Source organism: Centruroides vittatus, unplaced genomic scaffold (genome assembly GCF_030686945.1).
Source record: "Centruroides vittatus isolate TY-2023 unplaced genomic scaffold, ASM3068694v2 contig_628, whole genome shotgun sequence".
NCBI classification, from domain to species: Eukaryota; Metazoa; Arthropoda; class Arachnida; order Scorpiones; family Buthidae; genus Centruroides; species Centruroides vittatus.
Window position 1 is genome coordinate 1,427,355 of NW_027122385.1, and position 10,080 is coordinate 1,437,434.

A 10,080-nucleotide genomic window follows, 5' to 3' on the forward strand; every position below is an offset into this window, starting at 1 on the left:
TCATTCTTGTTATAATTTTTTTACGTTAAACACTTTTTAAAATTTATAATATGAATGATTATATGTTACGGATAATCAATCAGAAATTTTTAAATTTGATGAAACGATGATTACAAAATGCATTTATCTCATCGTTAATACCTAAAATGACAAAGATATGTTGTTTGACACGAAATTATTTAATGTATTTTCTCAAATTATCTAATATTTGTGTGTCATAATCCATATTCAATGACAAATAATGACATGGCAAGTTGTTTTATTCTTGTTTCATTTGTGCGTTGCTTACTCTTACGCATCACTTCGTTGTTCCGTTGTGCATGTGATTGAATTTTTGTAGCTTGTTCTTGTTTTCGAAGAAAGTCGAGAGGAAAAAGTACGCCAACTTTTTTCTTTCTTAATATTACTTTCCAACTTTACCTACTAAAGTAAAAATACGCTAACAGTGTATGTGTTATTGTGTAGGGAATCGATTCCAAAAAATTCTATGGAAATACATGATTTGAATGTTGGGAGAGGTTGTTGAAAAATGCATATAAATGAGATCCTTCGGTTATATTGACGCCAAAAATATTATGGTAATTTTACTACAATGCGTGTTGTTTTCTCTTATCTTATTATTTACGTTCGGGAAAAATATTAATATATTTCATATATTTACTTTTTCGTATTAAAATTTTATAATATACTGCAATATGCTTTATCAGTAATTAATACATTTCGAGAACATACAATTTTCTTATTTTTAATTATGTAACTTGCTTCAAGAATCATATGTGACAACAGGAGCTAATGTAACTTAAACTGTAATTCTATAAAATTTATATTAGTATTTATAATAATAGTTATTTAAAATTTAATTCAAACAAGTAATTGGTAAACTAAAACTATCTTTCATCAAATGAAAACATGCAAATTTTTATTTAAATATTATAATTTATGTAATTTGTTAATATTGTAACTGATTATTTAACTGTTTAACAAGGATTGTTTATGAAATGTAATACAGAGTGATCATAATTAAAGAGTAGTTTTAGAGCTCTCTGTAGAAAGAACTGTTAAGAAAATCTCAACGAAATTTGGGTACATGCTGTCTTAAGTATGAGATTTCGATTTTCAGAAAAAAACTGTATTTCAAAATATAGATGCTTCGAGCGAAATTTTTCTGCTGTCCTTAATGTGCATATTTCGTATGTTTTATAAAAAATTTTTGTTATAGAACCAGTCGCAAAACATTCTTCACAATTTTTCTAGAAGTCAACAATCATTGTACATAAATTCCATAAGCGTAGAGCTGTTCTGCATTTAAAGAATTCCGGAGCTTAAAAGGTTTCCGAAGTCCTCTGCCTACAGAAATCTTAAAAAAATTATTTCCGTTTTAAAAAGACTGAAAATTTGCTGTAAACAGAAAACATAGATACATAGGTAATGGAGCACAAATGGAAAATTCCACGGCAGAAATAGTAAATGTGCAATTAGACATGTCTTACACGACAACGTAATAAATTCTGTAAATAATCTTGTACGTTTTATCCATACATCAACTCCCGCAGTCAAGAATTGGTTTCTGCTAATGATGATAAAAATAAAATATTTGCCATAGCATTCGTACTATAGCTCGGATAAGAAGCTGATAATGCATGGCATGACCCTAATAAATTCTGTGGAGCGATGAGATTCATTTTTATTTACATGGTAATGTGAACATTCACAACTACCGTACAAATTCCATTGAACTCCCTAAAGGGAACGGTTTTACATCATCTTTTATGATTAGTTCTTTTTTTCTGAAGTAAACTCTGTATCTAGATCAGTGACATAGCGAGGTTGCGGCCGAAGTTTTCATCTCTAAAACGTGATCGTCGAACGTCGAGCGCCGATATCTTGTAAGCGGCGCTCGACGTGAAAACTTCGGCCGCAACCTCGCTATTGCCGCTAAATACGGATATATGTTTCAAAACGTCGTCATTCCAGCAATGCAGCAGAAAAATTGTCCGAACACCGCAAGTTGATGCATCCTACATATCAGCTTAAACGTACAGTACATACAAGCTTTACTACAACATTGTTTTGCACGATAGAATGATTAGCCGATCATTTTCAATATGTATATCTTCTACGATCACCAAATCCGAACCTCAGTGACACTTGCAGGAGTCATCCTGGCTATTTTATAGCAACTGCCAATCCATTTGCCAAATATTTTTTATTCGCAAAAGCAGAAAGTTATTCGCCAGATTACTTTTTCTCATACTGTGACTTTTTGTACCAACCAGAAATGAACCGACGACTGACAATATAAAAGAATGCAGAGTTTTTATGACTGAGTTTCTCAAACAACTTTATTTTTGTTTATTAACAGTAAAATTGTATCGAAGCAAGACCGTTTCATATTCTGTGACACTCTTCTTTACGAGTGACTTTTCGGGGGACGGCTCTGTGGCTATTTGCTACTCCAATTTTCAATGATATATAATTTTTGCAAATTGCGAACTTTGCAACAGGCAGCGTGACTCCTGCATTTGGATATGGAACTACTTAAGGATTCTCGTTTATCAAGGCAATGTTACCAACTTAACTGTCTTAAAAACAGAATTTTATATATACGACAATTCCGTACAGGTCAGAGATCAATTGTGTTCTTCTTTCCAGAGTGTTATGGAGCGAATATAGTTTTTACAGCAAAGACATGGAGCGCATACAGAGCAATATTTTTTTATGTAAACGTCGATTCCACATACCATATCTGTATTCGCATCCGTAACTGAAATAAAATTATTTCACGTTGGTTTTTAACTCTAGAAAGTTTTAGAAAATTTACGTAATATGCACATTAAGGAGATAGTAGCGCCAAATTTTTCCCTGACGGTTGAATTTTGAAGTAAGAGTATTCCAAAACTCGAAACGGCATACTAAAGACAATAATTGTACTAAAGTTGGTTGAGATTTACCCAATAGTTCTCTCTATAGAGGGCTTTGAACATCTATTTTTTAGTTATGAACACTCTATAATTTACGTATTGGTTAATGCCTCCTCATAAGTATCAAGCATCTTCGAACACATTTCTTGGATGTCAGAATGCTTTTTAGTAAAGATAGGCGAATATTACTTTTTTTCGAATTCAAATATTAACTTCGTATTCAAATATTAATACTCGAATACCCCGAATTCTTAGTGAACTGAATTACTTTATATAACTTGTTTAGTTAATAACTTATTTAATATTTATTATTTAATTTGTTTCATTTATTTCAATACATTAAATAAATTAATAAAGTAAAACAAAAACAATTTACTAAATTTTAAGATATGAAACTTCAAAATTTTAATTTTGACTGTAAGTTTTAAAGTATCTTTCTTTTAAATACTCTGATCTCAAATACAAAAGATTAACAAATAATTCTTCTCATCCTTACCTTCAGCAGATTTTTATTTAATATAATAAGAATTTGAAAACGTTCAGGTATTCTGCTTCTTTTCATTTCTCCTCACAAATTAAACCGGAAGTGCTGAAAGGCTCTGTCTATAATGCAGTAAGAAAATATCATTGACACAAAAAAATTAAAATTTATTTGTTCGAACTTCAAACATTGTTTCTAAAAAGATTTATTATGGCAAATGTTGTTTATGGACCATCTGAAATACAATCGTCGTGTTAATAAAACGTACTTATTAATTATTCAAATACTTTTAATTTTTAAGTAGCCCTTCTTTTGTACACTTCTAAATTCATCATTGTCAGTGTTTGAATTTATTTTATTTTATTTTATTTTTTTAATCAATGTAATATTCGAGATTTCTTATCTCGAATATTTTCTAGTATTCGAGTATTCGCCCATCTCTACTTTTTACCAATATGTTAGTTCGTCCATGATTGACAAAAATAAATTCTTGTGAATTTCAGTTTAGATTTTTTTGAGAATATCTTTCGTTTCTGAAATTCTTCATCTTGATATCATAGTAATATTAGATTGTAAATGAGATATCAGTTATATCTCACTATATATCGTTATGTAGTATATGCTATTTTTCAGATTACAAAGAGAATCTCATCGATTAGCTTCTTCCTTAGAATTAATTTGTTTCATAAGTAGAAAACAGCATAATAAAAAAATCAGAAAATAAAAAATATATATACTGTAATAATGTAATTTTAGATTTCTTAATTATAATATATCAGTGTTATTTTAATACTGTATATCATATTTCAAATGATAATAATTTTGGAATTAATTTTTGTATTGAACAGTATTCATTTATTCTTTGATAAATCTTGAATTTTAAAAGTATTTAGATAACTAATTATAATTGTTGTTGTACTCAATGTTGGAATACGTATTTATTGTAAGTTTTTTTAAAAATAGGATTTTATTGTCGGGAAATTATTATACACAACGTCTTATTTTATTATTATTTTTAGTGTTTTGTAGTAATACTGCTGATGAGGGGCATGCAAGCCCGAAACACGTGTAACGTGTACAGGGAAAATTACTACAGGCGATATAATTAAAGAAAATTTGTTTTTTCTGAGCTAATTTCTCATTCTTGTGTCAAATCTAAACACCAGTGTAAAGTCCTATTAATGACTAATGTCCGTGTAGACAATTAAAAAGAACTTTAGTATTTAGATAACTTTTAAACAGATTTATTCTAATAGAAGATTATTAATATTAGGTAATTTTAAATCTTATATTAATTAATTTTCAAAATTTTGTCGCCATACTTTTCCTGTTGTTATATATCAGAGAAAAGATATGACGATAAAGTATTTATCGGTAAAAAACTGACTCCCGAGATTTTTACATTCTTAAAAATAAATTATTTTTTATGTATAACATAAAATAATATGTAATAGCTCAATTACGTCAAATACATATAGTAGAGATAAAACATTTAATTATAATGTTTGTCTGTAAAACAAAAATTGATCAAAAACTAAGCAGATAACTTCAAAACATTATATAAAAATTAAAAAATAAAATGAAATATTGTAGAAATTATGTAATAACTATCTCACTTTATTATTTTAACTAGGATATAATATCGGAGCATTCAGAAACTTTACCGAAGTTTCAGATATCAATTAATGACAAATTCGACTTGAAATTTTGATAAATTTACTGCTTAAATTTTAAAAGATGACAGTTTCAATGAGATATAATCATCGTAAATAAACTGTATTATTATATTTATCTGGTACTGTGTGAAATTTTCAGTATTCTAAATGTTGCGTATAATTTATACAAGTTTAGTCATTTAATTCATTTTCATATTCAGAAGTGTATCTATAACACGGCTAATTGCCTTTTGGACCACCCTCTATAGAAGTTTTAGAAGAGAATTATACATAGGGAGCCAAAATTCCGTTAACCTTTGTAAAGAATAAATTGCTGTCTTATTCAAATACTTAATTATGATGTTGCCACCAATGTTATAAAATTATTAAAAATTTAACAAGAAGCAAGTCATTTAGCTTTGAAACTTTCAAAAATTTTAATGCTAAATAACTTTCTTCTTGTTTTAGCATATCATTTACACAATATTTATTGTTGAAGAGTTTTAATATTGCGAACATAATAAACATCGATATAATTCTTATCTTATATTTACACCATTTTAATTTTCGGGAATATTCTTATAATTATTCTTGCGAACTTATTAATTCTTAGAATTTTATTCTACAAATATATTCTAGTATTAGTGTCTCTAGAATATCTCTTGAATAATTTGAAAGAGATCTATTAGGGATATTTATTAAACATATTCATCAAAAATAAATTCCATTTCCGTTTAAATAAAAATTAATAGCTACATCAGAATATGATTTTTAATTCAAGAAATAAATGAAAAAAAAATAATTTTCTACATCTTATTTCCAGTTAAAATGAGCAATTATTATTTATACTTTCAAATGCGCTATTTGATGAAAGAAGTAGATTCAGGAGTGATTGATTGAAGATCACAATAGATCCTTACAATAATCTCTAAAGAACCTAGCTTTTAATAGTGAGCGAGATTTATAATCAAAATACTTATCATTCTTTGCTATCTTTCAAGTTTTTAAAGAAATTCTGACACTTCAAGACACATTTTGTATGTACAGTACCTAAAACATTAGCATATATGCTCCCATTTACTTCATCGGATTCATAATTTTTATGCTATATTTTGTAATATTAAAATTATGATTTAAAGTTAGCCAAAATGATTTTATAAAATATTTTAAAGCAATTTATAAATTAAATATTAATTTATATAAAGCTGTTTTATGTCATATTCTTTAGAATTTGCATTTAAAATAAAGAAAACTTTTCATTTTAGATATTAAGAAATTTATTAAAATATTCTTTATAATATTTTTAAAGTAAAAATTTCAAATAAAAAAATCATTTAAAATTTTTATATCTATATATAAAAGTAAAACATTAAAAAACATAAAGAGATAATCCTAAGAATTAGAATTTATAAAAAAGTTTTTCGGTAAAATAAGTTTTTTGATATTTTTACAGTTCATTTTTTCAAAGTTCTTATACTTAAGCTGCAATTTAATCAATGCAATAAATCAAAATATAAATTCTTAATTTTAAAAGTCATCTTTTATAGTAAAAAGTTTAAAAACTTTAATATAACTACTCAAACTTTTAAATAAATTTATCTTATAGTTATGTAAAAATATGTCGTTTTTCTTAGAATTTTTCTTAACTATAAAATAAATTATAAAAAAATATAAAATATTTTAAACTAGTTTCTTATATAGATTTATATTTTTTTTTTCTTTTTAAAAAAATTTTAAGTGCTGTATATATTTAATATTTAAAATTTATGAATTATAAAAGTATCGCTGATTTATCATTCTGTTAATAAAAATAAATGTAGTGATATTAAGTTGCTCGGTTTTCATAAAGCTCTTTCAAATCTTTATAGATTTTTTGTATTAAAATATTAAATATTTTTAATAACTATTTTTAAATAAATAAATAAACTTGTGCATGTAACAAGAAAACTTATACAGAAAAGGATATGCATTATTTATTAATTTTTTTTATTATTAAGTATTTAAATATAATTTGCCATTTAATAATTATATTTACTAAATATTATTAAAATGATTTTTATTTATAACACATCAAAGTAAAGTGAAAATTTGCTATTTATATAATCAAGATTTAAATGCTGATAAACTTTAATCAATATATCAGAATAAAATAGTAATTAAAATTTAAGTAGATTAAAGTTTGTAATCTTTAATTTTTTAAATAAAGCTTTCGGATTAATCTTAAAATTCTAACTCTAATTTCGCGAATTTAGAATTAGAATTAAAAATATCATCATTATCATTGTTAGCTGGTTAACTATAGATATTTCTGTCTTCTACCAATCTTATCAATTCGATCTTTATTTCTCTAACAACTAAATATTGTATGAAAGTGTATAAAAATATATCTATAGAATAATTATAAAAATTATCCTATATATTTGATACAACACGGCGTACTAATTGAAAATATATAAAGTTAAATGAAGATATATATTTAAGAAAATCAATTTAATGCAAATAGATTAATTACGAACATAATAAACGATACTAAAACTAATTGAATTATATACAGATTTACAAGTAGAAGAATTTATCAATGAAGCAATTGATGTTCCTCAATTCAATACCATCATCAATTATACTTTTACTGTAATGATTTTTGATATTCATTGCATCTCTCTAGTTCTCGAAGCATGACCTCTCATTTCTTATCATGAGTATAAAAGCAGTTAAGTTTTTAAAATATTACAAATTTAATATAATACTATTTAGACCTAAATGATAAGCTAAAATAATTAGAGATGTTTTATGTTAACATTTAATTTGTATTTTCTGAAGACGGAAGACTAAAATGCCATCAAAATTTCCAAAATGATCATTTCGTATCTCAAGTTTAAAAGTTTTTGTCTTTTAAAATGAAAACTTTGAACAAATTAAATATATAAAATAATTTTTTCATAAATAGTTGAATGATAAAATATAAGGTTATATTCAAAAATATAAAGTTTAATACGTTTAAGTAAGTTAATACGTTAAAGTATAATACGTTTTTCGTTCGTATGTGTGTATGTGTTCTATAAATAAATTCGAAATCCTTTGAGATGTAAGAATCAAAATTCTCAAGATAGTTTTAAGTCTTATATTTACATATACTAATGCCAGAGTTTCTCAAGAATGAGGTTAGAATCATAAAAATTTCAAAGCATAAATAAAGATTTAAAAAAAATTATTTTATAAATTTATTTTTAATAATTCTTTTTGGGTATTTTAATTTTTAGCATGTGTTAAACAATTAAATATATTGTTTATATATATTTTATATAATTTTATTCTTCAAATATTTCTTTATTATAATCTATATAATTTAAAAACTTGCAGAAAATTTTTTATTGTTTTTAAATCATTATTTTTTTATTAAACGTATTATAATATTAATTATAACTTGCTTATTTCCAAAACGTTTATTAGAGCGAGAAATAAAACATATAATAATAAATTTATCTTATTTTAACTTAAAATCTCTTTGCATATTTAAAATTTAATCTCGTCAAATTTTTAAATGTAAAATTAAACGTGAGAATATAGAAATTACTCATAAATTTCACTATATTAATTTCTTATTTATTTATCTACTTAGGCATAAAGAATATAGAATTACATGTTAAATCAAATCATGAGTTTAATCTAAAAATTTCTAAACAGTACTTACATATTAAAAGTAGTTTTAAAGTAAAAAGTAATTTAAATGATGTGCAGTATTTATTTTCTAAATGTATAATTTCGTATTTTATATTTAATTATTTCATATAAAAACTGTTTGAAATAAATCTGTTTCATTACAGATTTAATTACATTTCTTTCTGATTAAAAGTATTTCTATTTATCAGTTTAAATTATATATAAATTTAAATTAAACTATAACTCCTATATGCCTTATATAAATATAGGCTTATATAAGTTCTGTATATATGCATTGGAACCTAATACACCACTTTGAAAATTATGCATAAACCAATATTAAACTTTAAAATATATTTAATAAAATTTTATTTTATTGATAAAAAAAATGAAATATATATTATAAAACGTTTAATATCTTACAAATTTCCACTACGTAAAAACGATTATTCAAAATTTCATGTTTTTTTTTTAGCTCTTGAAAGACAAATAACAGATAGCAATAAATCATGTTGAACATCTAATAACAGTTTCTTATATCTACTATATATATATATATATATATCTTACTACTTTTGTTTTAAAAAAATTTTGTGATAATCAAACTGGATGTTTTCAAGGATAATAAATTACATTTTATTATAGATTAAAAATATCTTCAAAATACCAAGAGTTGAAGTGTTAATATTTTTAAAAAAATGATCCCCTGAATATTATTTACAATTCTATATGATGTTTAAACTGATTAATGATGCTAAAGTTCCTTCTAAACTTTTGATAATATACAACTACCATTTCATACATCGTTTGAATTTTTATGTGACATTGAAAATAAATTATGTTTAATACCGATTAAGAAATGTTTTGAATGCTTTGTTATAAAAGTATAATTTTTAAAAAAATACATTTTTAAAATATTCTTATAACATTTAATAAAATATTTTTATAATTATTTGACCTTTTTCTTTATTTTTAGGAATTTTAATGAGTTATTTTTGTTCAAATTATTATAAATTTTAGCGAGAGGATAATGTGTTTTAATATATATATATATAATGGAATAATAAATTGTATACTTTTTTGTATGGAATTCACTTTAAAAAAGAATCATAGAGGTTAACAATGAGATACATTTCAATTCATTCCAAGTACAGGAAACATGTAAACGTCTATCATTTTCACCTAACAAGACTCATGTGAAAAGATTCTTTGTTGGTAAAAATCAGTAACTGTCAGTTTTCTTTACCCCCTTTTTCTTCTTTCTGTTTTTTTTTCCGTCTCGATAAGAATACATGTGGACTATAAATAAAAAATAAGTGATGTAAATTCGAAAGGATGGTCCAAACATTTTTTACTCTTGTAT